This window comes from Chiloscyllium plagiosum, unplaced genomic scaffold, assembly GCF_037043375.1.
Source record: "Chiloscyllium plagiosum isolate Xiang-an unplaced genomic scaffold, Cpla_swu_hap1 HiC_scaffold_5, whole genome shotgun sequence".
Taxonomy (NCBI): domain Eukaryota; kingdom Metazoa; phylum Chordata; class Chondrichthyes; order Orectolobiformes; family Hemiscylliidae; genus Chiloscyllium; species Chiloscyllium plagiosum.
In genome coordinates this window covers 124,369,070-124,394,404 of record NW_028270143.1, presented here as the reverse complement: position 1 = coordinate 124,394,404, position 25,335 = coordinate 124,369,070, and the positions used below count along the sequence as shown (strand labels likewise).

General features: G+C 46.2%; 2 long non-coding RNA genes across 3 annotated transcripts; one reads left to right on the top strand and one right to left on the bottom strand.

The window, feature by feature from the left end:
• Positions 1 to 7,797: 7,797 nt before the first annotated feature.
• LOC122550165 (uncharacterized) lies at positions 7,798 to 19,844 on the bottom strand. 2 transcript variants are annotated; one of them, XR_015757281.1, is made up of 6 exons: positions 19,830 to 19,844; positions 17,908 to 17,983; positions 15,769 to 15,852; positions 13,553 to 13,688; positions 10,996 to 11,160; positions 7,798 to 8,526 (listed from the first exon to the last, which is right to left on the bottom strand). It is a non-coding gene; the product is annotated as an uncharacterized LOC122550165 (long non-coding RNA). The 2 variants fall into 2 exon arrangements; XR_006311756.2 differs by having other exon boundaries at positions 15,769 to 15,837.
• Positions 19,566 to 24,833, top strand: LOC148150019 (uncharacterized). Its single transcript, XR_015757282.1, has 3 exons — positions 19,566 to 19,655; positions 24,558 to 24,667; positions 24,790 to 24,833. It is a non-coding gene; the product is annotated as an uncharacterized LOC148150019 (long non-coding RNA).
• The last annotated feature ends 502 nt before the right edge of the window (positions 24,834 to 25,335 follow it).

The following is a 25,335-nucleotide window of genomic DNA, read 5'->3' as shown; positions in this document are numbered from 1 at the left end:
GGGTCGATGTGGACTTGCTGGGCCGAAGGGCCTGTTTCCACACTGTAATCTAATCTAATCTAAATCTAATCTAAATCTAAAAAACCGACCCGCCAAAGCGCAACCCACCCATACCCCTACACCTAACACTAGGGGCAACTTAGCATGGCCAATTCACCTGACCTGCACATCTTTGGACTATGGGAGGAAACCGGAGCACCTGGAGGAAACCCACGCAGACACAGGGAGAATGTGCAAACTCCACACAGTCGTCTGAGTCGGGAATTGAACCTGGGTCTCTGGCGCTGTGAGGCAGCAGTGCTAACCACTGTGCCACCATGCTGCCCTAGATTATTTCATATTCAATGACGAGAAGGAGGCAAAGGAGGAAGCAGCAACAGATGCTGGAGGCCCGGTTGAAGGTAGCTGAGGAAGTATATTATAATAGGCCTTCATTGGTCAAGCTGCAGTGGATCACGTCTCTCCGTGCTGCTCTTGACTCATTGCATGCACAGGTGGCAAAAAAGGTCTCCTTTGCTAAGCAAGCATTGTTTAAATTTGGAGATAAGCCAGGTAGATATCTGGCTTACCTGGCTAGAAAGAAAAATGGTGACCAATCCATTATGTCTATCAGGGAGAAAGGTGATACAGTTATCCGTGAGTTGAAGAAGATCAATGCTAGATTTTAGGAATATTTTGCAGGGTTATACCGGTCGGAGGCAGCGAAGATGGTGCAGCAAGAATGCAATCCTTTTTTGATAATCTGGACCTCCCCAGTATAAGCGCAAAACAGGCCTCCCTGTTAAATGTGCCTATAACATTACAAGAGATGCAGGAAGCAATAAAGCATCGCCAGGGTGGTAAAGGACCAGGACCAGATGGATTCCCGAGTGAGTTTTATAAGGAGTTCATAAATGTGTTGGAGCCACTTTTGGGGATGTACAGTCATTCATACAGGATTGTCTCCTGCCTTCTCTTAGGGAGGCTAATATCTCCCTCATTTTGAAGAAGGGGAAACGCCCCGAAGAATGTGCTCCATACAGACCGATTTTGTTGTTGAATGTGGACTTTAAAATTCTGTCAAAGGTGTTGACCCTGAGGTTGGAAAAGGTATTGCCCAATATTAGAAAAGAAGATCAGAAGGGTTTTATCAAGGGCTGTAGCTCTTTCAACAATATCAGGAGGGTACTGAACATAGTGCAGGTATGCCAGCAAAGATTGATCCCAGGTTTGGTGGTCTCCCTAGACGCGGAAAAGGCATTTGACCGGGTAGAGTGGCCGTACCTGTTTGGTGTCCGAGAGTGCTTTGGTCTGGGGGGAGCCTTTGCGAGATGGGTGGCAATATTGCATAATGATCCTCAAGCAGCAGTCATCACAATCGGTACTAAGGCCGCATTTGAAGAGATATCAAACAAGCGCCCTATTATCATATGTAGGTGACTGGTTATGGGGCTATTCAGAGTCGATTTGGCTTGACATTGAAGCCTTGCAGTCGAGATGTCCCCTAGTTAACCTATTATTCATGGACTGAGCAGTGTAAGATCCCAATCATTTTGAATACAGTGAAAGCTTGGGGGATAATGAGGCAAGACACAGGCACTAACACCCTGGAGGCGGAACACCCTGAGGCCCTGTTTATTGTAACTGGCCCAAGTACCACCAGAACATTACCTGCCCCACTAGGGACCCGAACATTTTAGACCACTGCTACACCACTGTGAAACATGCCTACGACTCCATCTTCCGCCCTCATTTTGGGAACTCTGACCACAATGCCGTGCTTCTTCTCCCAGTTTACAGGCAAAAGCTCAAACAGGAGACCCCCTCGCGGATACAGGTCCAGTGCAAGTCGGAGGAGGCAGAGGATCAACTCCGGTGCTGTCTGGAATCGGCTGACTGGGGCCATGTTCAAACAGTTCGCAGGTACCTTGGACGAGCACACCATCACCGTTGCAGACTTTATATCAGCAAGTGTGTGGAGGAATGCATACCGAGGAAGTCAGTCCAGGTGTTCCCCAATAGGAAACCCTGGATGAATCAGGACATACAGAACCTGCTAAACACTAGGTGTGAGGCCTTCAGATCAGGAGACCTACTCAAATATAAGGAATCCAAGTATGACCTTCACAGAACCATTAAGACAGCCAAGGACCAATACCGATCCAAACTAGAGACCTGGACAGACATCTAGCGACTATGGCAAGGACTGAATGACATCACAGATTCTAAAAAGAGGCAGTGCAGGACAACAGACGATGACACATACCTCCCAGATCGTCTCAACGCCTTCTATGCTCGCTTTGAGCAGAATTTTGGCGGAGAGGTAACACCTACTCTGACACATCCTATCCCAACAGTCACTGCATCAGAGGTCAGATCAGTTTTCCTTCATGTGAATCCAAGGAAAGCGATGGGACCAGATGGCGTACCAGGCCGTGCACTCAGAGCATGCGCAGATCAACTGGCAGAGGTCTTCTCGGACATCTTCACCCTATCCCTACAGCAGGCCACTGTCCCTGCCTGTTTCACGAGGGCCAACATCATCCCTGTGCCTAAGAAGGCTCATGCAGCATGTCTCAATGACTATCGCGCAGTGGCCCTAACTTCGGTGGTCATGAAGTGCTTTGAAAGGCTGGTCATGGCATTAATCAACTCCAGAGGGAGAAATTGAGGACTGCAGATGCTGGAGATCAGAGCTGAAAAATGTGTTGCTGGAAAAGCGCAGCAGGTCAGGCAGCATCCAAGGAGCAGGAGAATCAACGTTTCGGACATAAGCCCTTCTTAAGGGTTCCAGCCTCCCCACTACTCTTGACCCACTCCAATTTGCCTATCGGACCAACAGATCCACGTCAGATGCCATATCACTTTCCCTTCACTCCTCCCTAAAACATCTTGACACCAAGAATAGCTACGTAAGAATCCTACTCATTGACTACAGTTCAGCCTTCAATATTATTATCCCCTCGAGACTGATTACTAAACTTAAGTGATCTCGAACTAAGCCCCACTCTCTGCAACTGGATCCTCAGCTTCCTGACCCACAGGCCACAATCAGTGAAGATTGGGGACAATATTTCATCCTCACTAACACTCAACACTGGAGCCCCCCAGGTAAGTGTACTGATGCCCCCTACTGTACTCACTGTATACCCATGACTGCGTTGCCAAATACCAGACTAATGCCATTTACAAGTTCGCTGATGACACCACCGTAGTCGGTCGAATCTCAGATGGTAATGAAACAGACTACAGACGGGAAGTGAAAGACCTGGAAACATGGTGCACTGAGAACAACCTAGCTCGCAATGGCGGCAAAAGCAAGGAACTCATTATTGACTTTTGGCGGGATGTTATTCATGCCCCCCCTATACATTAACAGCAGAGGTGGAACGAGTGAAGAGTGTCAAGCTCCTGGGAGTGGTCACCCACAACAAGCTTTCTTGGACTCTTCATGTGGATGCACTGGTTACAAAGGCCCAACAACGTCTCTTCTTCCTCAGGCAGCTGAGGAAATTTAGCATGACGGCGAATACCCTTGCCAACTTTTATAGGTGCACCATCGAGAGCATTCTGCCTGGATCTATCACAACCTGGTGTGGCAACTGTACCTACCATTCAAGATTGGAGCTGGTTACAGAGAGTAGTGAACTCAGCCCAGAAAATCACAAAGGTCAACATCCCATCTATAGAATCCATCTACCAGGCCCACTGTCAAGGAAAGGCCGCCAGCATCCTCAAAGATCCATCCCACCCTGGCAATGTTTTTCTACAACCTCTACCATCAGGGAGAAGGTACAGAAGCCTGAACACACGCACCATGCGGTTTCATAACAGTTTCTACCCTACTGTTGTTAGAACACTGAATGGACTCACAAACTCTTAACATTCGCCTGTACCTGTGTTTTTAGTTTTGCTGCTGTTTACCTATTATTTACTATCTATGCTACTTAACTCGTGTGATCTGCTTGTATTGCTCGCAAAACAAAGCTTTTCACTGTTCCTCGGTACACGTCGCAAGAAATTCAATTCAATTCAATGGCTCAAGACCTCGCCATTTACCCCATTAGTGGGAGCCCCAGGATTTAAACTTGGGGCAAAGGACTCCAGCTTTAAGGCATTGGAGAGTAAGGGAATCTCTTATTTGGGAGATTTATTCGAGGAGGAAGGTCTTGATGCCATTTAGTCAGAAATATGGATTGTCTAATCGGGACCCTTTCTGGTACTTTCAGATAAGGAATCCAGAGGAGAATCACACTCCTGGCTCAGCCTTACAAGTCAGACAAGGAAAAGAGAGTGCTCTGGTGCATGGGTGCTCTTTCGATTCGTACTCTATATCATTTACAGAAAGGGCGTGCCTTAGGACATGTGGAGAGACTCTGCAGGGCTTGGAATTCGGAAGTAGGAAAGGGTATTTCATTGGAAACATGGAAGGATACACAGGAAAATGTACAGAAAATCGCAGTATGTAACAAAGCCCAGGCCCTTCAATTGAAGATTTTACACAGAGCCCATATGGCTCGAGAGAGACTAGCTAAATTCAAGAGTGGAATGTCTCCAGGGTGCCCCAAATATAAAGTCAGTATACGCACTCTTACACACTGCGTTTGGTCATGCTGCAAGATCCAGAGATACTGGAGTGCCACAGTAAGGGAGCTGAAGGAAATCCTGGGAATTGAAGTTAAAGTGGATCTGGTATTTCTTCTTCTGGGGTTGCCAAATTTGCCCTCTCTGGGGGAACACAGGAAAAGATTTTGCAACATTCTTACGCACTGTGCGAGGAAAATCATTTTAATGAATTGGAAAAACCTCCAGGTCTTATGGGATGGCATATGCTGGTGATGGAGCATCTCCCCCAGGACTACCTTACAAATATGGTGCGCCTTAAAAAGAAGCAGTTTTATAAGAGGCGGCAGCCCTTTTTAAATTATATAAATGCAGATGTATCGTCAATATTAATCAGGGCTGTGATATAGTCTTGGGAGTCAGTCTGGACAGCCTGTGGAGCCCTGGGAGAGGGAAGCTGGAAAAAGTACGGGTATAATGACTGGTGCTCCCAGGGGTGGGAGCTTCAGTGGAGGTGTGGTGAGTGAAATAGACCAAAGTAATGTGATGCAATTTAAGTTAATTTGAATTCAACTTAATTTAATTTGATTATAGTTTAAGTAGATACATTTGTTTTGGTAGAATAGTATGTAGTTTATTATTAAGTGTTGTGATATGATACTGTTGTACCACCTATCTTTTTGTACAAAGTTAAAAATCGCAGAACACCAGGTTATTAGATTCTCTAGTGTGGAAATAGGCCCTTCGGCCCAACAAATCCACACTGACCCTCCGAAGAGAAACCCATCTCCTTATATTTACGCCTGACTAATACACCTAACACTACAGGCAATTCAGCGCGGCCAATTCACCTAACCTGCACATCTTTGGACTGTAGGAGGAAACCGGAGCAGCCACAAGAAACCCACACAGACACGTTGAGAATGTGCAAACTCCACACAATTGCCCAAGGTGGGAATTGAACCCAGGTCCCTGGCGCTGTGAGGCAGCAGTGCTAACCACTGAGCCACCATGCCGCTTGCCAACAGATTTAACTGGAAGCACTAGCTTTATAAATTCTGTGCCTTACAATTGTGTACTCCACAACCACCAAAAGCAGCGCTCCAAAAGCTAATACATCCAATTAACCTCATGTTGTGTGATTTTTAATTTTTACACCGCCGGCCGACACTGGCATCTCCAAATTATATCTTTTTGTATTTTGGTGTTTTTCAATATATAGTTACTTTTGTAAAAGATCTGAAAAACTTAATACCAACTGTTTACTTGTAAACTAACTGTTGTTCTGATAGCTATTTAGTGAGTTTAATATGCTATATATCTTGTCCTAATTGCTTAGTATCATAATCACCTATTTCATGCCAGGCTATCCTGTCAGCCATTTTGTTAGAGCAGATATGGGCTGCTTTATTATGAGGCCACCCCTTGTATTCCATGTTTTTAGCCACAACTGTATCCAGTCCTGTTGTGACATGCATTGCTTTTGGTGCAATCACCCATTCTCACATCTGAGTTGCATTTAGCATAGCTAACCCATTTTATTCAGCTTTTCTTCTGGCCAGCTAGCAAATATCTCATATTTTGCTCTTGCGCTCTGGGTTTTAACTCACCTCTCCCAAATTTCAGTTTCAGTATCAATACAGTTTTTCCATAGCTCTGATGAAGTCACTGGGTTCAAACCACGGCTTTCATATTTTTGAACTGCTGCTAGATTTTGAGTTTTTCCCAAGAATTTCTGATTCTTTCAGATCTCTAGCATCCCCATACTTGGCTTTGCTTTTAATACTTTTCCCTTACCACCTGCTACAGATCCAGCCTTGGGCTACATTGTTTAGGACCCAACCAGCACTTTTAGTAGTGCTACCATTTTCACACTTGGTGGTGGATGTTGAAATCCATCCAGAGTATGTTTTGTGCTTTTGCCACTCAGGTTCCTCCAAGCGTTGCTCAACATAAAGGAATATTGACTCATCAGCTGAGGGAGGATGGTACATGATGATCAGCAGGTTCTCTCCCATTAAACTTTACGGGGCTCTGAACTAAGTGTTGAGGGTTCACATGGTAACTTTATCATCAGCATTTCACCTCTACTGGGTCTGACCTACCTGTGGGACAGGACACATCCAGTGATAAAAATACTGCTGTCTGGAATTGTGGAAGGTATCCATGATTTTGACTATTTAGGATGCAGCTTGACTAATCATGAGGGACACCTTTCCCACTTTTGGTACTCAGGATCCCAGCTGTAGAGGTCTTTGCAGAGCTGCTTCTGCCAGTCTTCACAAATGCTTATATTGATGCATGGTGCTCTATCCAGTTTCATTTTTGTCAGGACATTTAGTAATTTGAACCCAGGTCCCTAGAACATCTCTTGCATTAACCAATCCTCTACTGTGTGCAGATCTGCATTTCCATAGGATTTGTCAATATTTACTACAGTCTGGTAAGACAGGGCAAAGAGCATCTTAACAGGTTGATTAATTTGGTGAGTTGAGGCTCCATTAGGTCAGAGAATTACTTGTGCAGCAGAATTGTGTGGTGAAAGGGTTAAAATTATGTCCCAATACGTGTGGATCTTATTATCTGTATGTAACCGGAATGGAATGTGTTGCTTAGTCTTGCCCTGTTGTTCGCATGAATATGTTGCCGGAATGGAAGGTGTTGCTTAGTCTTGCCCTGTTGTTCGCATGAATACGTTGCCAGAATGGAATGTGTTGCTTATGGTGTTTATGCTACCAGCCTTGATAAGGAACAGACACTGTCAAACAGGATGTTGCAAACTTAATTGGTTCCAGCTGAAACTCGTAAAGAGTCTTGCCCTGTTGTTCGCATGAATGTTTAGATCTCGAAAGAGTATATAAGCTGGGAAAGTCCCCAGTTCGGTAGAGTCTGCTCCGGGTTACGTTTAACCGCCGAGCGTGGGTTGTTGGCAACCGCTCTACGAGAACTGACGGCTCCCAGTTCCGGTAACATGTAGAGCGAGTATAAACCAGACCCGTTGTAAGTAAGAGACCTGGTTGAGGCGACACTGCGGGGAATAAAATACTTATATTCTAGCAAACTCGTCTCTCAGTTCTTTTCTCCTGGTCTGTGTCAGACTACTCTCCTGCGAACCCGATCCTTGAGAATTTAAAACAAATTGAGAAGGCACATTTTAAAAACTAATTGGCCTGCTCCCCTGACAGCAGCTTCCTACCACAACTAGTCAATATCTGGCTTTTACCAGTAATTCAAAATGATTTTACCAAGGCTTGGTGATTTGCACATATCCATTTTATTTTTCTGCTTCACAGGTTAATAGTGGAATACATTGTACTGATCTTTTAGACCAAGTTTTGGTCCTCAAGGGTTACCACTTAGAAGATGATTCTAGCTTCAAGTAAACAATTAGTTAACACCTCAACTCCATCCTTGCACTTAGACACTAGAACATTGGTGGTGCAGGTGAAGGGAAAAATCTGGGAAGGTAATACAATATCCCCTTGTGCAGTTTGCTGTAATCTATTGGTTGTTGAGACTGGTTTTTCAGTGACTTCTCTTCTCCAGGTGGCTTCGCCTGCCAGCAAAAGGCAGTGTTTGGTCCACAACTCATCTTTCATCAGTAAGATTTAACTTACTGAAAACCAGAGAAAGTGCAGACTGCAGATGCTAGAGTAGTCAAGAGTTGAAAAGGGTGGTGAGGGAAGAGCACAGGTCAGGTAGCAGAGGATCTGGCAAGTCTTGATGTTTTGGGCTTTGGGGTTCTTTTCCAAAAAAATTGGAAGTGGTGTAAATAGCATAATGAGTTCTGGTTGCTTGCTTGCTTTTAGTTTTCCAGGTTGACCAGTCTTTCAATTCCCTGCCACTTGGGAACATCACTTGCAGCATCCCCAATGGCTCACATTTTTTGCCTACCAGTGGACAAATCATTCAGACACATCCACCCAGAGCTTGCTGGATTCCATGGCCAGGTTCATGGCAAGGTGCACTATTCTGATTTAATTCCTGCAAAAGGGAATAAATAAAATCAATGCATCCATCTCTACAGGCTGGGAATTTATAAAATGCTCTCTTCTCCCCAAATTAGGGCACTGACCTTCCTCAGTTATTTATCAGCTACAGGTGAAGTCAAGCTCCATATTACTGGTTATCACCCCATAGTAATTTCATTCATAACCCATTAACTCCATCCTGTTAGACCCTGTGGGCAAGGAAATAAATCCCCTTCAACACCAAGGAAACTAGTGGATGAAACACTGGTACTTATATTTTATAGCATATGGTGAAGTGTGAAATCAATAAATTCTAGAGGGCTGTGTAATGACTGTTAATTATCATTTCCTTGTCCTTTAGGCAAGGAAACCTGCCTGCTCTTATCTGGTTTAACCTCCATGCAGTTCCAGACCCATAACAATGAAGTGACTCAAATGTCTCCTGGACAAGTAGGGATGGGCATATGCCTAAAATGTTGATCCTCCTAGTCATGATGCTGCCTGACCTGCTGTGCTTTTCTAGTACCACACTTCAAATGCTGGCTCAAACCAGCATTTAACCCTTCAACTCTTAAGAGTCAGATGTAAATCATGGCAACATACCTTTCAGTCCAACATGTTCACCTGCCAGCACCTGGCCAATATCCCTCCAAAACCCTTCCTATTCAAATAGGATCCAGATGCCTTTTAAATGTTGCAATTATACTAGCCTCAACCACTTCCTCTGACAGGGTAAAAATAATGACTGCAGATGCTGGAAATCAGGTTCTGGATTAGTGGTGCTGGAAGAGCACAGCAGTTCAGGCAGCATCCAAGGAGCTTTGAAATAGACGTTTCAGGCAAGAGCCCTTCATCAGGAATAAAGGCAGTGTACCTGGAGCGTGGAGAGATAAGCTAGAGGAGGGCGAGGACAGCCCATCCCACACTAGCACCACTGGAAAAGTGGCCCTTAAGTCTCATCTTTCTTTTCACCCTAATCCTATGCTTTCTAGTTCTGGACTACCCCACCCCAGGTAAAAGACCTTGTCTAGTTGCCCTATCCATGCCTTGATTTTATAAACTGAAGTTCACTCAATCTGACACTTCACACCTGTTCAGCCTCTCCCTATAGCTCAAATCCTCCCAACCCTACCAACATCCTTTAAATCTTTTCAAGTTTCACAACATCCTTCAAATAGGAACAAAATCAGAATTGCATGTGTATTCCACTCATTCAAAATACCCCAGGTATTGAAAGGATATAAGTTATGGAGTTATAGAGTTCAATGTAGCTAAGTGTGAGGTGATTCACTTTGGTAAGAGTAATAAAAAGATGGGGTACTGGGCTAACGGTTGGATACTTGGTAGTGTGGATGAGCAGAGGGATCTTGGTGTCCATGTACACAGATCTTTGAAAGTTGCCACCCAGGTAAATAGTGCGGTGAAGGCGGCATATTGGGTACTGGCTTTTATTGGTAGAGGAATTGAGTTCCGGAGTACTGAGGTCATGTTGCAGTTGTAGAAGACTCTGGTGCGGCCACATCTGGAGTATTGTGTGCAGTTTTGGTCGCCATACTATAGGAAGGATGTGGAGGCACTGGAACAGGTGCAGAGGAGGTTTACCAGGATGTTGCCTGGTATGGTAGGAAGATCGTATGAGGAAAGGCTGAGGCACTTGGGGTTGTTTTCTTTGGAGAAAAGAAGGTTTAGGGGTGACTTGATAGAGGTGTATATGATGATTAGGGGTTTAGATAGGGTCGACAGTGAGAATCTTTTTCCACGTATGGAGTCAGCTATTACAAGGGGGCATAGCTTTAAATTAAGGGGGGGGGTAGGTATAGGACAGATGTTAGGGGTAGGTTCTTTACTCAGCGAGTCGTGAGTTCATGGAATGCCCTGCCAGTAGCAGTGGTGGACTCTCCCTCATTATGGTCATTGGATAGGCATATGGAGGATAGTGGGCTAGTGTAGGTTAGGTGGGCTTGGATCGGCGCAACATCGAGGGCCGAAGGGCCTGTACTGCGCTGTATTCTTCTATGTTCTAAGGTTTCCCCCTCAGCAAATGCTTGTTCTGATCCTGATTAGTTAACAGCTTAACTTTAATCTTTTCTCAACCCTCCAACCTACAGTAGGAGGTGGGGTAAAAATTAGAGTACAGTTTACTATCTTAAATGCACTTCATAATACATATGCTTCTACCACACAAAATATACAAGTTTTGAACAGCCTACACAAGCCCATCTTCAGAATGGAACTGTATACCTGGCAGTACTTTTGAGAAAAGCAGTATGATTCTTCATGCTTCAAGAGATACAAGAAAATTTTGCCTTTACTAAAGTTAAGACCTCAGGATTGCTGAAGGACACTGGAAGGCTCAACCTGGTGTGGCAGAAGTTGAATGTCTGAAACACGGAGTGACTTGGATTCCTTTAAACATATTAAGGCTAAAAACCTGCCAATGTTTCACAAGACTGTTTTGGTTGTCAGTAAATGTAGAACTTACCATTTAGTCTGTTGTATCAGTTGTCTGTTAGCTCATTGCTGACTTTAATTGTGACAGTAAACATGTATTAAGTGTAATCTTGTCCATCAGTTTATTTTCACTGATTGTCAGGAAATCCATCCTTTTACAGAAACTGGTTTCTACAAGGATCATAAGAATATGAAGCTAAAAACAAAATGGGAACAGATTTACTAAGTGTACAAAATGATATATTGTTTCCTCATTTACACTAGAATCAGTTTGTACATCCAATTCCACCAAATACAATGAAGGGTTATTATGCTATTCATGTCTAGAGACCTTAAATTCAGGTCACTCACTCAGCTTGTCTACAGAATCACATGGGCATATACTTTGCAGTGTTTGACATGGGCAAAAGTGAGGATTGCATATGCTGGCAATCAGAGTGTGGTGCTGGAAAAGCACAGCAAGTCAGGCCGCATCAAGGAGCAGGAGAATTGATGTTTCAGGCAAAAGTCCTTCATCAGGAATGAGCACTGAGGGGGTGGTGACAAATGAGAGGAGGGTGGGGCTGGGGAAGGCAGCTGAGTGCACAATGGGTAGATGAAGGTGAAGGTAATAGTGATAGGTCAGAGAGTAGGGTGGAGTGGATAGGTGAGAAGGAAGACAAGACAAGTAGGACAGGTCATGAGGGTGGTGCTGCATTTGAAGGTTGGAACTGGGATAAGATGGGGGAAGGGGAAGTGATGAAGGAGTCATGGAGGGAACTGTCTTTATGGAAAGCAAATAGGGGTGGGGAGGAAAATCTCATGGTGGGATCTGTTTGTAGGCAGTGAATGATGTGATGTACACAGAAATTGGTGGGGTGTAAGGTGAGGACTGGGGGCATTCTTTCCTTGCTGCAGTTGGAGGGTTGGGGTTTGAGGGCAAAGGTGCAGGAAGTGGATGAGATGTACTGGTGGGCATCATTGACCACATGGGAGGAGAAATTGCCATCTTTAAAGAAGGCGGCCAGCCAGTATCTTCTGCAGTGGAGCAGATGCAGAGGAATTGGGAGTTAGAGATAGCAATTTTTACAGGAGGCAGGATGGGACCAAGTGCAGTCTGGGTAGCTGTGAGAATCAGTGGGTTTGTAGAAATCAATGCAAGTCAGTCACTGTTGGAGATGGAAGGCTCCAGAAAGGAGGGGGAGGTGTCAGATGGTCCAGGTGAACTTAAGGTCAGAGTGGAAAGTGTTGAAGTTGATGAACTGTTCAACCTCCTTGTGGGAGTACGAAATTGCACCAATACAGTTAATGTAGTGGAGGAAAAGGTGGGGAATGGTGCCAATATAAGAGATGGACTGCTGCACAGACAGGCATAGCTGGAACCCATATGGGTGCCCATAGCTACCCCATTCACCTGGAGAAAGTGGGAAGATTCAAAGGAGAAATTAAGGGTGAGGACCAGTTCAGCCAAATGAATGAATGTCACTGAAGGGTACTGGCAGGAGGGGAAGAAAGAGGGCTTGGAGACCCTCATTATGGTGGATGGAGGTGTACAAGGGACTGATGTCCATGGTGAAGAGGTGGTGTTGGGGTCCTGGGAAATGAGTCTTGGAGGCTGAAGGTTGTATCCCAAATGTATGTGGCAAGTTCCTGGACCAGAGAGGAGAGGACAGTATTTGATGTCACATCAGAAGTTGTGCCATCATGTTCACTTGTTCAGATTGAGAATCAAGCTTTGCTTAAAATCTGTTGGAGATAGGAATCACCACAAGGTATTGCAATGTGAGGACAGTATAGACCGTAAACCAAACCAGAAATCTTAAACTCACAACTGGTTGGTTCCAAATGTCTCAGTCCCCAAAAGATGTTCAATTTCCACAGTAGGTAAATCCATCTCAGACTTGCACTGCAGGGATTCTGGAACCAAGTTGGACACATCCTAACTAAGATGCAGTTTGCCTCTAGACCACAGATGGTCAGTCATGAGCCAAGTGGGACATTTGAGGGCGGCACGGTGGCCCAGTGGTTAGCACTGCTGCCTCGCAGCGCCTGTAGACCCGGGTTCAATTCCCGACTCAGGCGACTGACTGTGTGGAGTTTGCACATTCTCCCCGTGTCTGCGTGGGTTTCCTCCGGGTGCTCCGGTTTCCTCCCACAGTCCAAAGATGTGCGGGTCAGGTGAATTGGCCATGCTAAATTGCCCGTAGTGTTAGGTTAAAGGGGTAAAGGTAGGGGTATGGGTGGGTTGCGCTTCGGCGGGTCGGTGTGGACTTGTTGGGCCGAAGGGCCTGTTTCCACACTAAGTAATCTAATCTAATCTAATCACTTGGTTTCATTGCTAAACAATAACTTTTTTCTGCAGTCCTCCAAGTTAACTTTTGCAAGTGGCTCAATCAGTTGAACTCACTTTGTGCATTCTTTGCATGTGTTCAGCTCATTAAGTTCCCAAAAAGTCTGCAACATAAAGAACATTTCTGGCTTTGACCACAAATTCTGCTTTGCTCCATTGCAAATCCCTTGTTTCTAGAAATCTCTGCAGCACCCTGAACATCTAGCATTTCTTGGTGTTAAATAACAATTAACTTTGCCCATGCAATCCAATAGCTCACCTCAAGAGCTTTTGTAGAGATCTGCCACCAATAAAGCTGTATTTTCATCAAATAGTAATTTCCTCAAACATTTCTTGTTAACAGTTTTGAAGTGCGTCCAAGCATATCTGGCTTCACATTTTCGCTGGACATCACCCTGCAACAAAGACACTTGTTTTTGACAACTGAAGAAAAGCCCAAGTACAATCAAAAGCTTCACCTTACTACATTTCTCACATCTTTTCTAAAAATCCAAAGGCTCTCAGATGGAGCTAAAAGCCCTACAAGAGAACTGTCCAAGTCAGAAGCTGCTGCCAATTAACTATTCACATACTTCTGAATGATTAGAATGTAAGGAACAATGGAAGGTTGCCAGAAAGGTGACTATTATGGAGAATTCATCTGCATAACAAAAGTCAAATGAGCAAAGGTAGTCAAGTAAGGAGCATGACGCCAGAGAGCAGGTTTATTGCATTTGATATTATGCAAAGATAGAATTAATGTTTAGTGAAATGCATCTAGGCAGCAATCATGTGATTGAACTTAACATTGCTTGAGGGAGAGTGTGGTTTCAAGATTAGTACCTTAAATGCAAATAGGGACAATTATGAGCACATGAAAGCAGAGATAGCTGCTGTAACAACTGAGATGCAGTGAGACATTAAGGGGATATTTCAGGATAAATAGAACAGACAATTCCAATAAAAAATGGGTACTCTAAAGGGAGGACCCACTGCTCAGTTCTGAAGTGTTAGCAATTTTAAAATTACTAAGCCAGTAATAAAGATAAAGCATATAATTCTGCAAAGATCAGAGCACAAGAATTACTAAAATTAGTAGAGTTCCAATCACTGGATTGCGTGGACACTGAGGGGTACAGAACTGGTTTACAAGAATGTTAACAGATAAGCAGACAGCAGGCCCAAAAAGGAATTTTTCACGTTTGCAGGAAGTAACCTATGATTTGTCACAAGGTGCCTCATGAGAAGTGGAAATATAAGTGACGGAGGCCAGTGATTTCAAGTGGGCAAGTACTACAAGTATCCACCAGCTCAAATTTATCATTGGCCATGAGTGAAGGGACAGAAAACTGAAGATAACTGACCTTGCTGCAATTGTACAATTGAGATTACATCTGAGCAACAAAAGTTTGGTCTCTAAATTCAGATTTTTGTATCCCTTCCAATGCTCACTAAATTACACATACATTCTTTACAATCTAGATGAGGCAACTTCATACAAAATTTTGAAGGTGCATGCTGAGTACTATTGTTTCCAGCAGTCAACCATCAAGTTTTACAAAAGCTGGCAATTTAGGATTGTCATGATGTGGAGGAGCCCATGTTGGACCAGGGCAGACAACCCCTGACTGTCCAAGTGGGTGACAACCACCTGAAGGAGCAGCACTCAAAGCTAGCACTATGATTTTAAATTTCGAATTAGACAAGGAAATTACTTGAAAGTGTGAATCTTTGGAATTTGTCTACTCCAGAATGCAGATTTGCTATCACCAAGGTCACATGGGTGACAAGAATGAAGGTAGGGACAGGAAATTGAAGCTCAAACCCTCAGTTTGATAGCAGACTACACAAGCCATATGGTCTACTCCAGCTCCTACATCATCCATCAGCAAGAGCTCTGCACATCAGTCTCTGAAACCGACTGCACAAGGTCCACATAATAGGACAAAAGATTCTAATTGAATAATTTTACAAACCCAGGCACCAGTTGATCAAAACAGCCTCAGGATCCTATTTTCAGAATGCAACTTCAGTATGTTCAGCTAAAACATGAATGCAATCATCACTGCAAGCCTTGAAACAGGAGATTATAGACTGTTAGAAGTAACTATTTCAAACCTGAGGATAACCCCGATTTATACATCAGTATCATGTTGTCAGTTAGCCTGTGAGCTTTCTGGTGAAGCATTTCATGAAAGGTATATGTTATCAGTAACTTTAGTATTCAAATGTTAAGTTTACATTAAAATAAAATTGAAATAATCACTTACAACTGTGCAGTCATGCTGGGTCAACTTTATTTTTACCGATACTTTTGATATTTCATTCCTAACCCTGCTTTTCCCATAGGCCCCATTTATATTGCACAATTTCCTATAACAGCGAATCACATGGGAACACAAATACATTATAGGAGAACTACCTGTAAGGAGAGCAAAATTGCACATGTAACTCCAAGTGTTGACAAAAGCAACTAGGAGAATTCTCAACACGTACCTGTTTATTACAGTCCACATTGACAACATATCCACAAGGTCACTGCTGCTGGTTCCACTGTGTTGGACCCTGGGAGGGAACAAACTGGGTTTTAAAGGGAGAGAAACAAGAATCGACAATGGTGCCAGCAGCCACAAAGCAGTTGTATGAAGGGCCCTATAAACCTTGCCTTTAGAGATGACAAGGTCACAAACTTTACCCCTCAGCGTTAATGTAGCAAGTCTCAGGAAGAGACAGGTCACAAACAGACCTGACCTGCTTTACCTTGCATTGAGAAAAATGGAATCCTGCCAGCCAATCTTAACACTGTAGAAACCCAGCAAGCCAATTGGAACATGCAGCAGGATCCGAAGCTGAAACCCACAATCAGTTTTACAGCAGGCGACATGGTGATTCCAGCTTCAATATCATCCTTTGTCAGGTGCTCTGCAGTCTCTGAAACCAACTGCACAAGGTCCAGAGAGTCCAGCATGGAAAGACTCTTCAGCCCAACTTGCCCATGCCAGCCAGATATCCCAATCTGCTCTAGTCTAATTTGCCACTACTCAGCCCATATCCCTCCAAACCTTTCCTATTCATATAGCCACCCAGATGCCTTTTAAATAATGCAATTGTATTAGCCTCCACCACTTCCTCTGGCAGCTCAATCCATACTGCACCCTCAGAGAATGTTGCCCCTTAGGTCCATTCTATATCTGTGGGCAGCACAGTGGCACAGTGGTTAGCACTGCTGCCTCACAGCGGCTGTAGACCCGGGTTCAATTCCCGCCTCAGGCGACTGACTGTGTGGAGTTTGCACATTCTCCCCGTGTCTGCGTGGGTTTCCTCCGGGTGCTCCCGTTTCCTCCCACAGTGCAAAGATGTGCAGGTCAGGTGAATTGGCCATGCTAAATTGTCCGTAGTGTTAGGTTAAAGAGGTAAATGTAGGGGTATGGGTGGGTTGCGCTTCGGTGGGTCGGTGTGGACTTGTTGGGCCGAAGGGCCTGTTTCCACACTAAGTAATCTAATCTAATCTTTCCCCTCATCCTAAACCTATGCCCCCTAGATCTGGACTAACACCCCCACTGCAGAGAAAGAACTGTCCTATTCATGCCACTCATGAGGTCACCCCTCAGCCTTTGATGCTCCAGTGAAAACAGGGCCTGCCTATTCAGCCTCTCCCTATAGCTCAAATTCTCCAACCCTAGCAGCATCCTTGTAAATTTTTCTAAACCCTTTCAAGTTTCATAGCATGCTTCCAATAGGAAGGAGACCAGAATTGCATGCAATATTCCAAAAGTGGAATAATCAATATCCTGTACAGCCACAACATGACCTCCCAACTCCTGTACTCAAATGCTCTGACCAATAAGGAAATCATACAAAATACCTTCACTATCCTATCTACCTGCACCTCTACTTTCAAGGAGCTATGCTCTTGATGGTTAGAAATTTACTTTTGTCACTAATTCTATAAATCCTGGCACCAGCTGAACAGCAAACAGGAATGCAATCAGCTCTGCAAACCTTGAAACTAGAAACTGTAGACTACATTTGTAAGTAACTTTATTTCAAACCTGAGAAGAACCCTGACCTGCACATCAGCATCATGTGGTTAGCCTGCATGCTTTCAGGTGAAGTATTTCATTTAAGATAATGCTGTAGTCAGTAACCTTAGTATTCAAGGGTTAAGTTCACATTAAAATATATGCTTTGAAACATTTACTTAGGCTACACTATCATTTGTTAGGCTAACTATTGTTTTGATTTTTACTGATATTTTGTGGCTCACCCCTAACCCTGCTTTGCCCATTAGCCTAATTACTTATATGCACAATTTTCTAATACACCGAGTTGCACGAGAACTACTGCATTATAGGAGAATTGCCTGTAAAGGAGAACATTTATTTGGATTTATTTGGAGTTTTCAAAGCCGTGTTCCTTCATCCACTAGCAGTGAATCAGGACTACAGGACAATTTATAACAAAGATTAGTGTCACGATTAATGCTTCCAAATAAATCTGTTGGACTATATCCTGGCATTGCATGTTTTTAGTTTTGCCCACCCTAGTCAAACACCAGCTCCTCCCAACATATAAGGACAGCAAAACTGCATAGCACTCCACTGGTTGCACACCTGGAGGATTCACAACACATACCTGTCGTTTACCCCAGTCCTCATGGGCAACACACCCACAAACACAGTCACTGTTTCCGGCTCCATGGTGTTGGATTCTGAAAGGGAACAAACTGGGTTTTAAAGGGAGGCAAACAAGAATCTGCGATGCTGCCTGCAGCGACGAAGCTGCTCAATGAAGGTCTCTATAAACTTTGGTTTTGAGATTACAAAGTCCAAAACTTTTACCCCTCATCGTCCGGAGCACGCGGCCGGGGGGAGGGGGAACACCCGCCAATCGGAGCACGCGGCCGGGGGGGGGGGGGAAGACACCCGCCAATCGGAGCACGCGGCCGGGGGGGGGGGAAGACACCCGCCAATCGGAGCACGCGGCCGGGGGGGGGGGGGAAGACACCCGCCAATCGGAGCACGCGGCCGGGGGGGGGGGGGAAGACACCCGCCAATCGGAGCACGCGGCCGGGGGGGGGGGGAAGACACCCGCCAATCGGAGCACGCGGCCGGGGGGGGGGGAAGACACCCGCCAATCGGAGCACGCGGCCGGGGGGGGGGGGGAAGACACCCGCCAATCGGAGCACGCGGCCGGGGGGGGGGGGGGGGAAGACACCCGCCAATCGGAGCACGCGGCCGGGGGGGGGGGAAGACACCCGCCAATCGGAGCACGCGGCCGGGGGGGGGGGGGGAAGACACCCGCCAATCGGAGCACGCGGCCGGGGGGGGGGGGGGAAGACACCCGCCAATCGGAGCACGCGGCCGGGGGGGGGGAAGACACCCGCCAATCGGAGCACGCGGCCGGGGGGGGGGGGGAAGACACCCGCCAATCGGAGCACGCGGCCGGGGGGGGGGGGAAGACACCCGCCAATCGGAGCACGCGGCCGGGGGGGGGAAGACACCCGCCAATCGGAGCACGCGGCCGGGGGGGGGGGGGGAAGACACCCGCCAATCGGAGCACGCGGCCGGGGGGGGGGGGGGGGGGGAAGACACCCGCCAATCGGAGCACGCGGCCGGGGGGGGGGGGGGGGTGAAGACACCCGCCAATCGGAGCACGCGGCCGGGGGGGGGGGGGGGTGAAGACACCCGCCAATCGGAGCACGCGGCCGGGGGGGGGGGGGGAGACACCCGCCAATCGGAGCACGCGGCCGGGGGGGGGGGGGGAGACACCCGCCAATCGGAGCACGCGGCCGGGGGGGGGGGGGAAGACACCCGCCAATCGGAGCACGCGGCCGGGGGGGGGGGGGGGAAGACACCCGCCAATCGGAGCACGCGGCCGGGGGGGGGGGGGGAAGACACCCGCCAATCGGAGCACGCGGCCGGGGGGGGGGGGAAGACACCCGCCAATCGGAGCACGCGGCCGGGGGGGGGGGGAAGACACCCGCCAATCGGAGCACGCGGCCGGGGGGGGGGGGGAAGGCACCCGCCAATCGGAGCACGCGGCCGGGGGGGGGGGGAAGGCACCCGCCAATCGGAGCACGCGGCCGGGGGGGGGGGGGGGGGGAGAACACCCGCCAATCGGAGCACGCGGCCGGGGGGGGGGGGGGGGGGGGAGAACACCCGCCAATCGGAGCACGCGGCCGGGGGGGGGGGGGGGGGGAGAACACCCGCCAATCGGAGCACGCGGCCGGGGGGGGGGGGGGGGGGGGAGAACACCCGCCAATCGGAGCACGCGGCCGGGGGGGGGGGGGGGAGAACACCCGCCAATCGGAGCACGCGGCCGGCGCGAGGCCGCTAGGACCCGGCATCATGGACGTCACCGTCCGATACCCAGTGACCAGGGTTAGACAGAACGAAAACGATATGTTCGGGACCTGCATGAGGTTAAACCGCACAGTTTCCATCCCCTCTCATCAATAAAGGGAGGAATGACAAAATATGATTATCACACTCAATTCTCCCTTCCGTAGCCCGCTCTCCTACAGCCACCCAACTTCCTTCCCCCCACACACACACCTTCCCACACACTCGATCGCTCCGAAAAAGGCCGATAACCGGCCCGACAGCGCTTTTTATATCACGCCACGGCGTATGTCACGCGACAGCCTTCGACCAATCAGGCCGCTTGCCTCGGACCTACTAACGAACGGGTAGGACAAGGTGGTCTATTTAATGGTGGACCTCCCAATGTGGGAGCCGCCTTGTGTTCGGATGTCTGAACCGCAGCCTAACGCTTGTGACTGCAAGAAGGTCCAACGCGCGTGTGCGCGCGCGCTTCTTCCCCGAATGAGCAATTGACATAGCGCCTTTCTCCTCGAAACCTTTTACATTCTTCCTTTTGACTCAGATCCGTTTGAATGCCCGAAAGAGTTTGCCTCCAACAGATAGTGCATTCTGGATCCTTTCTGGTGGCTGTGTGACCAACTCCTCTCCATTGCTTCCTTTCCCATTGACTCAAATGTATACCCTCTAAGTCTCAATCCTACTTCTGTTACTGGGGTATCTGTTACAATAAAGATTAGATTAGATTCCCTATAGTGTGGTAACAGGCTCTTTGGGCCAACCAGTCCACATCAACCCTCCGAAGAGTAACCCACCCAGACCCATTTCCCTCTGACTAATTGACCTAACACTACGGGCAATTTAGCATGGCCAATTCACCTAACCTGCACATCTTTGGACTGTGGGAGGAAACCCACGCAGACACGGGGAAAATGTGCAAATTCCACACAAGACAGGTGCCTGAGGAGGGAATTGAACCCGAGTCTCTGGCACTGTGAGGCAGCAGTGCTAGCCGCTGTGCCACGTCATTCTATTCTATTCTGTGAGAACAGTTTATCCGACTACCTAGATAAGATGCAGATGATGAATGTAAAACCAGAGGATTGAAAAAAGATGGGATTTACCTGTATTTGGAGATGTGAGGATTGATTAGGGAAACCCGAAACGTCGATTCTACTGTTCCCTAGATGCTGCCTGACCTGCTGCGCTTTTCCAGCAACACATTTCCATCTCTTATCTCCAGCATCTGCAGACCTCACTTTCTCCTCATTGATTAGGGATAGTCAGCATAGCTTTGCGAGAGGTAAATAGTGTCTCCCAAACTTGATTGAGTTTTTCAATGAAGTACCCAAGAAGATTGATGAAGGCAGAGTGGTAGACATTGTTTACTCGGACGTTAACAAAGCCATTGACAAATGGTAGACAAATTATTAAAGTTATATCAAGTGGGATTCAGGGTGAGCTTGCAAATCGGATACAAAATTGGTTTGATATTAGGAGGCAGAGGGTAGTGGTGGAGGGTTGTTTTTTGGTTTGGAGGCCTGTGACCCATGTTGTTGCGTGGGGATTGATAGTGGGTCCACTTTTGTTTGTCATGTATGTAAATTATTAGATGACAATATAGGAGATGTGGTTAATACGTCTGCCGATGAAACCAAAATTGGTGGTAGAGTGGACAATGAAGAAGGTTATCTAAGATTACAAAGAGATCTTGATCAATTGAGTCAATGGGCTGAGGAGTGCAGATGGAGTTTAATTTGGATAAATTTGGATAAATGTTTTGGTAAAACAAACAAGGGCAGGACTTGTACAATTAATGGTAGGAGTGTGAGTAGAATTGTAGAATAGAGTTCAAGTACATAATTCTTTGACATTTGCTCAGAGATAGACAATGTGGTTCAGAAGATGTTTAGCATGCTGAGAACATAGAAGAATACAGTACAGTACGGCCCTTCAGCCCTCGATGTTGTGCCAACCTTTTATCCTACTCTAAGATCAGACTAACCAACATATCCTTCATTGTACTATCTTTTATGTGCCTATCCAAGAGTCGCTTAAATGTCCCTAATGTATCTGACTCTACTACCACTGCTAGCAGTGCATTCCACGCACCAACCACTCACTGTGTAAAGAACCTACCTCTGACACCTTCCTCCAATCACCTTGCCTCATTATAGGAAGGATGTGAAAGCTTCAGAGAGGATGTAATGGAGATTTATGCCCCCTCATGATAGACATTTCCGCCATGGGAAAAAGTCTCTGTCTATCCACTCTATCTGTGCCTCTCATCATCTTGTACACCTCTATCAAGTCACCTCTCATCCTTCTTTGCTCAAATGAGAAAAGCCCTGGCTCCCTCAACCTTTTTTCATAAGATGTATCCTCCAGTCTAGGCAGCATCCTGGTAAATCTCTGTTGCATCCTCTCTGAAGCTTTCACATCCTTCCTATGATGAGGCAACCAGAACTGAACGCAATATTCTAAGTGTGGCATAACTAGGGCTTTATAGAGCTCCAACATAACCCTCACAGCTCTTAAACTCAATCCTCCCGCTAATGAAAGCCAACACACCATACGCCTTCTCAACAACCCTATCAACTTGGGTGGTAACTTTGAGAGATCTATGAACATGGACCTCAAGAATCCTGCCTTTAATTCTGCATTCAAATTTGACCTTGCAAAATGAATCACTTCACACTTTTCCAGGTTGAACCCCAGCTTACCTTCATTGCTCAGACCATTGAGTATCCCATTGGGACATCATGTTGATGTTTACAGGATGTTGATGAAGCCATTTCTGGAGCACTGTGTGCAGTTCTGGTTGCCCTGTTATATGAAGGATATTATTAATCTGGAGATAATTCAGGAATTCAAAGTTTGTGCGAAAATTTGTAGCTCGGGTGCTCGTTGTTGTGCTACCATACATCAGGAGCATCTCAGAACTGACAGCCAGACTACTGCGACCCCTAGGACTCATAACGGCACACAAACCAACAGCCACGCTTAGACAACAACTCACCAGAACGAAGGACCCGATACCCAACATGAGCAAGACGAATGTAGTGTACAAAATACCATGCAAGGACTGCACTAAACACTGCATAGGACAAACAGGAAGACAGCTAACAATCCGCATACATGAACATCAACTAGCGACGAAACGACACGACCAGCTATCCTTAGTAGCCACACACGCAGACAACAAGCAACATGAATTCGACTGGGACAACACTACTATCATAGGGCAAGCCAGACAGAGAACAGCCAGGGAATTCCTAGAGGCATGGCATTCATCCACAAACTCCATCAACAAACACATCGACCTGGACCCAATATACCAACCACTACAGCGGACAGCTGAAACTGACAACCGGAAGCGGCAGGGACAGACCACTATAAACACCGGAGGAAACATCAAAGAAGCGCTTCACAGGAGGCTCCCAAGCACTGATGATGTCGCCTAGCCAGGGGACGAAACGTTTGCAACAAAAACTTCCAGCTCGGCGAACAGAACCACAACATAGTTCAGGAAATATTTACTAGGATGTTGCTGGGAATGGAGAGTTTGAGATATAAAAATAGACTGGATGGCTGAGACCTTTGTCACTGGAATGTAGGAGTTGAGGGGTGACCTTATTGAGGTTTATGAAATCACGAGGGGCATAGGTAAGGTGAATGACAAAGGTATTTTTCCCTAAGGTGAAGGAGTTGAACACTGGGGGCATATTTTTAAGGTTAGAGGAAAAAGGTTTAAAAAGGACATGAGGGGCAATATTTTTACATGGAGAGTGGATCACGTGTGGAACAAACTGCCAGAAAAAATGATGGATGCATTTAGATAAGTTAATGAATAGGAAAGGTTTAGAGGGATATGGACCAAGTGCAGGCATGAGGGACTAGTTTAGTTTGGGAACATGGTCAGCATGGACTGGTTGTACCAAAGGGTCTGCTTCTGTGCTGTATGACTCTAGGAGATAACTTGCCAGAGTGGTCATGCAGTGGAGGTTCACCAGACTGATTCCTGGGATGATGGGACTGATTTTTCAGAAGAGTTTGGAGACACTGGGCCTATAATTTCTGGAGTTTAGAAGAATGAGAAGTGACCTCATAGAAACTTAGAAATTTCTAAATGTAAAAGACAGTAGTTGCAGAAAGGATGTTTCCCCCTGGCAGTGTGGGGAGGCCACAGAGATTGATGGATTTCAAGTTACCTATGACATGAAGTGGCATGAGGATCGAGAAGAGTTATACTACACTTGAATCTGTTTCATTCTCCACAGACATTGCAAGACCTGCTGGGTTTCTTCAGAAGTTTATGGTTTATTTCAGATTTCCAGTGTCTGACGTATTTTGCTTTTATTTGATATGAGGAAAGCATAGTGTGGCATATATATGATATAGTCTTTGAGGAGAAAGTGAGGTCTGCAGATGCTGGAGATCAGAGCTGGAAATGTGTTGCTGGAAAAGCGCAGCAGGTCAGGCAGCATCCAGGGAACAGGAGAATCGACGTTTCGGGCATAAGCCCTTCTTCAGGCTTATGCCCGAAACGTCGATTCTCCTGTTCCCTGGATGCTGCCTGACCTGCTGCGCTTTTCCAGCAACACATTTCCAGCTCTATATATGGTATACACATATTGCCATTCACTGGGTAGCGAACTGGAAATCAAGCCCTTGAAATTGACACAAACATTAAAGGTTTTATAAGGAATGGAAAGTTCCCCAATTTACCTGACTTTCAGATCCAAGTTGATAGGAAGTAGGGATCATGTTTCTGCACAGAATAATAATCACTATTTATTACAAGTAATTAGACTTGAGCCATCAACACATACAACTAACAATAAAATAAACTTTAATTCCCTTATAAACTCCCCCTCTTATAAACACACAATCAAATGGTAAAATAGATGATGGCAGAGGACCAGAAATCTGGAACAGCTGTTCAGTTGGTTTTATTCCCAGGTTCTGTGGTTGAAATGATCCTTGTGACTCTTCTGCTGTCCAGTGCATCTCTTCAATCATCTTTCTCCAGCTGTTAAAAGTCACAGCTAACAACAATAGTTGCAGGAAAGGTAAATCAGTTTTCTTCAGGTTTACAATTTTGACTGCAGAGAACAAGGAGACTGAGTCTGAACTGGGGAAGAACTGAACATCTCTCTCTCTCTCTCTCTCTTTCTCTATAACTTGTTTCCAGCTTCGAGCTATTCAGTTACCTGAGAACCAATCACACAATTGTTGGTAAGTAAAAAAGTCTCCATCATTAATAATGGGTCACTAATCCACAGACCAATTAACTTATTGTTGCTAACAAAAACTGCATCAGCATATCTCCTCAGCTCCAAATCATCTGCGACTCTGCATTTACTGGCTTGTTCAAACTTGTTTATATGATTCTTGCTTTTCAAAACTGCAACTCTCTTGTTAAAACAATGTACTGTATTTTAAACGCAGTTCTTTGTCATTTCAGTCCCCAGATTTTTTATGATACAGAATAAAGAGATGGAGGTTTTACAGATAAAACACGGAAGATGATCAGCCATGATCATCTTTGGGGCGGCACGGTGGCACGGTGGCACAGTGGTTAGCACTGCTGCCTCACAGCGCCAGAGACCCGGGTTCAATTCCCGCCTCAGGCGACTGACTGTGTGGAGTTTGCACGTTCTCCCCGTGTCTGCGTGGGTTTCCTCCGGGTGCTCCGGTTTCCTCCCACAGTCACAAAGATGTGCAGGGTCAGGTGAAT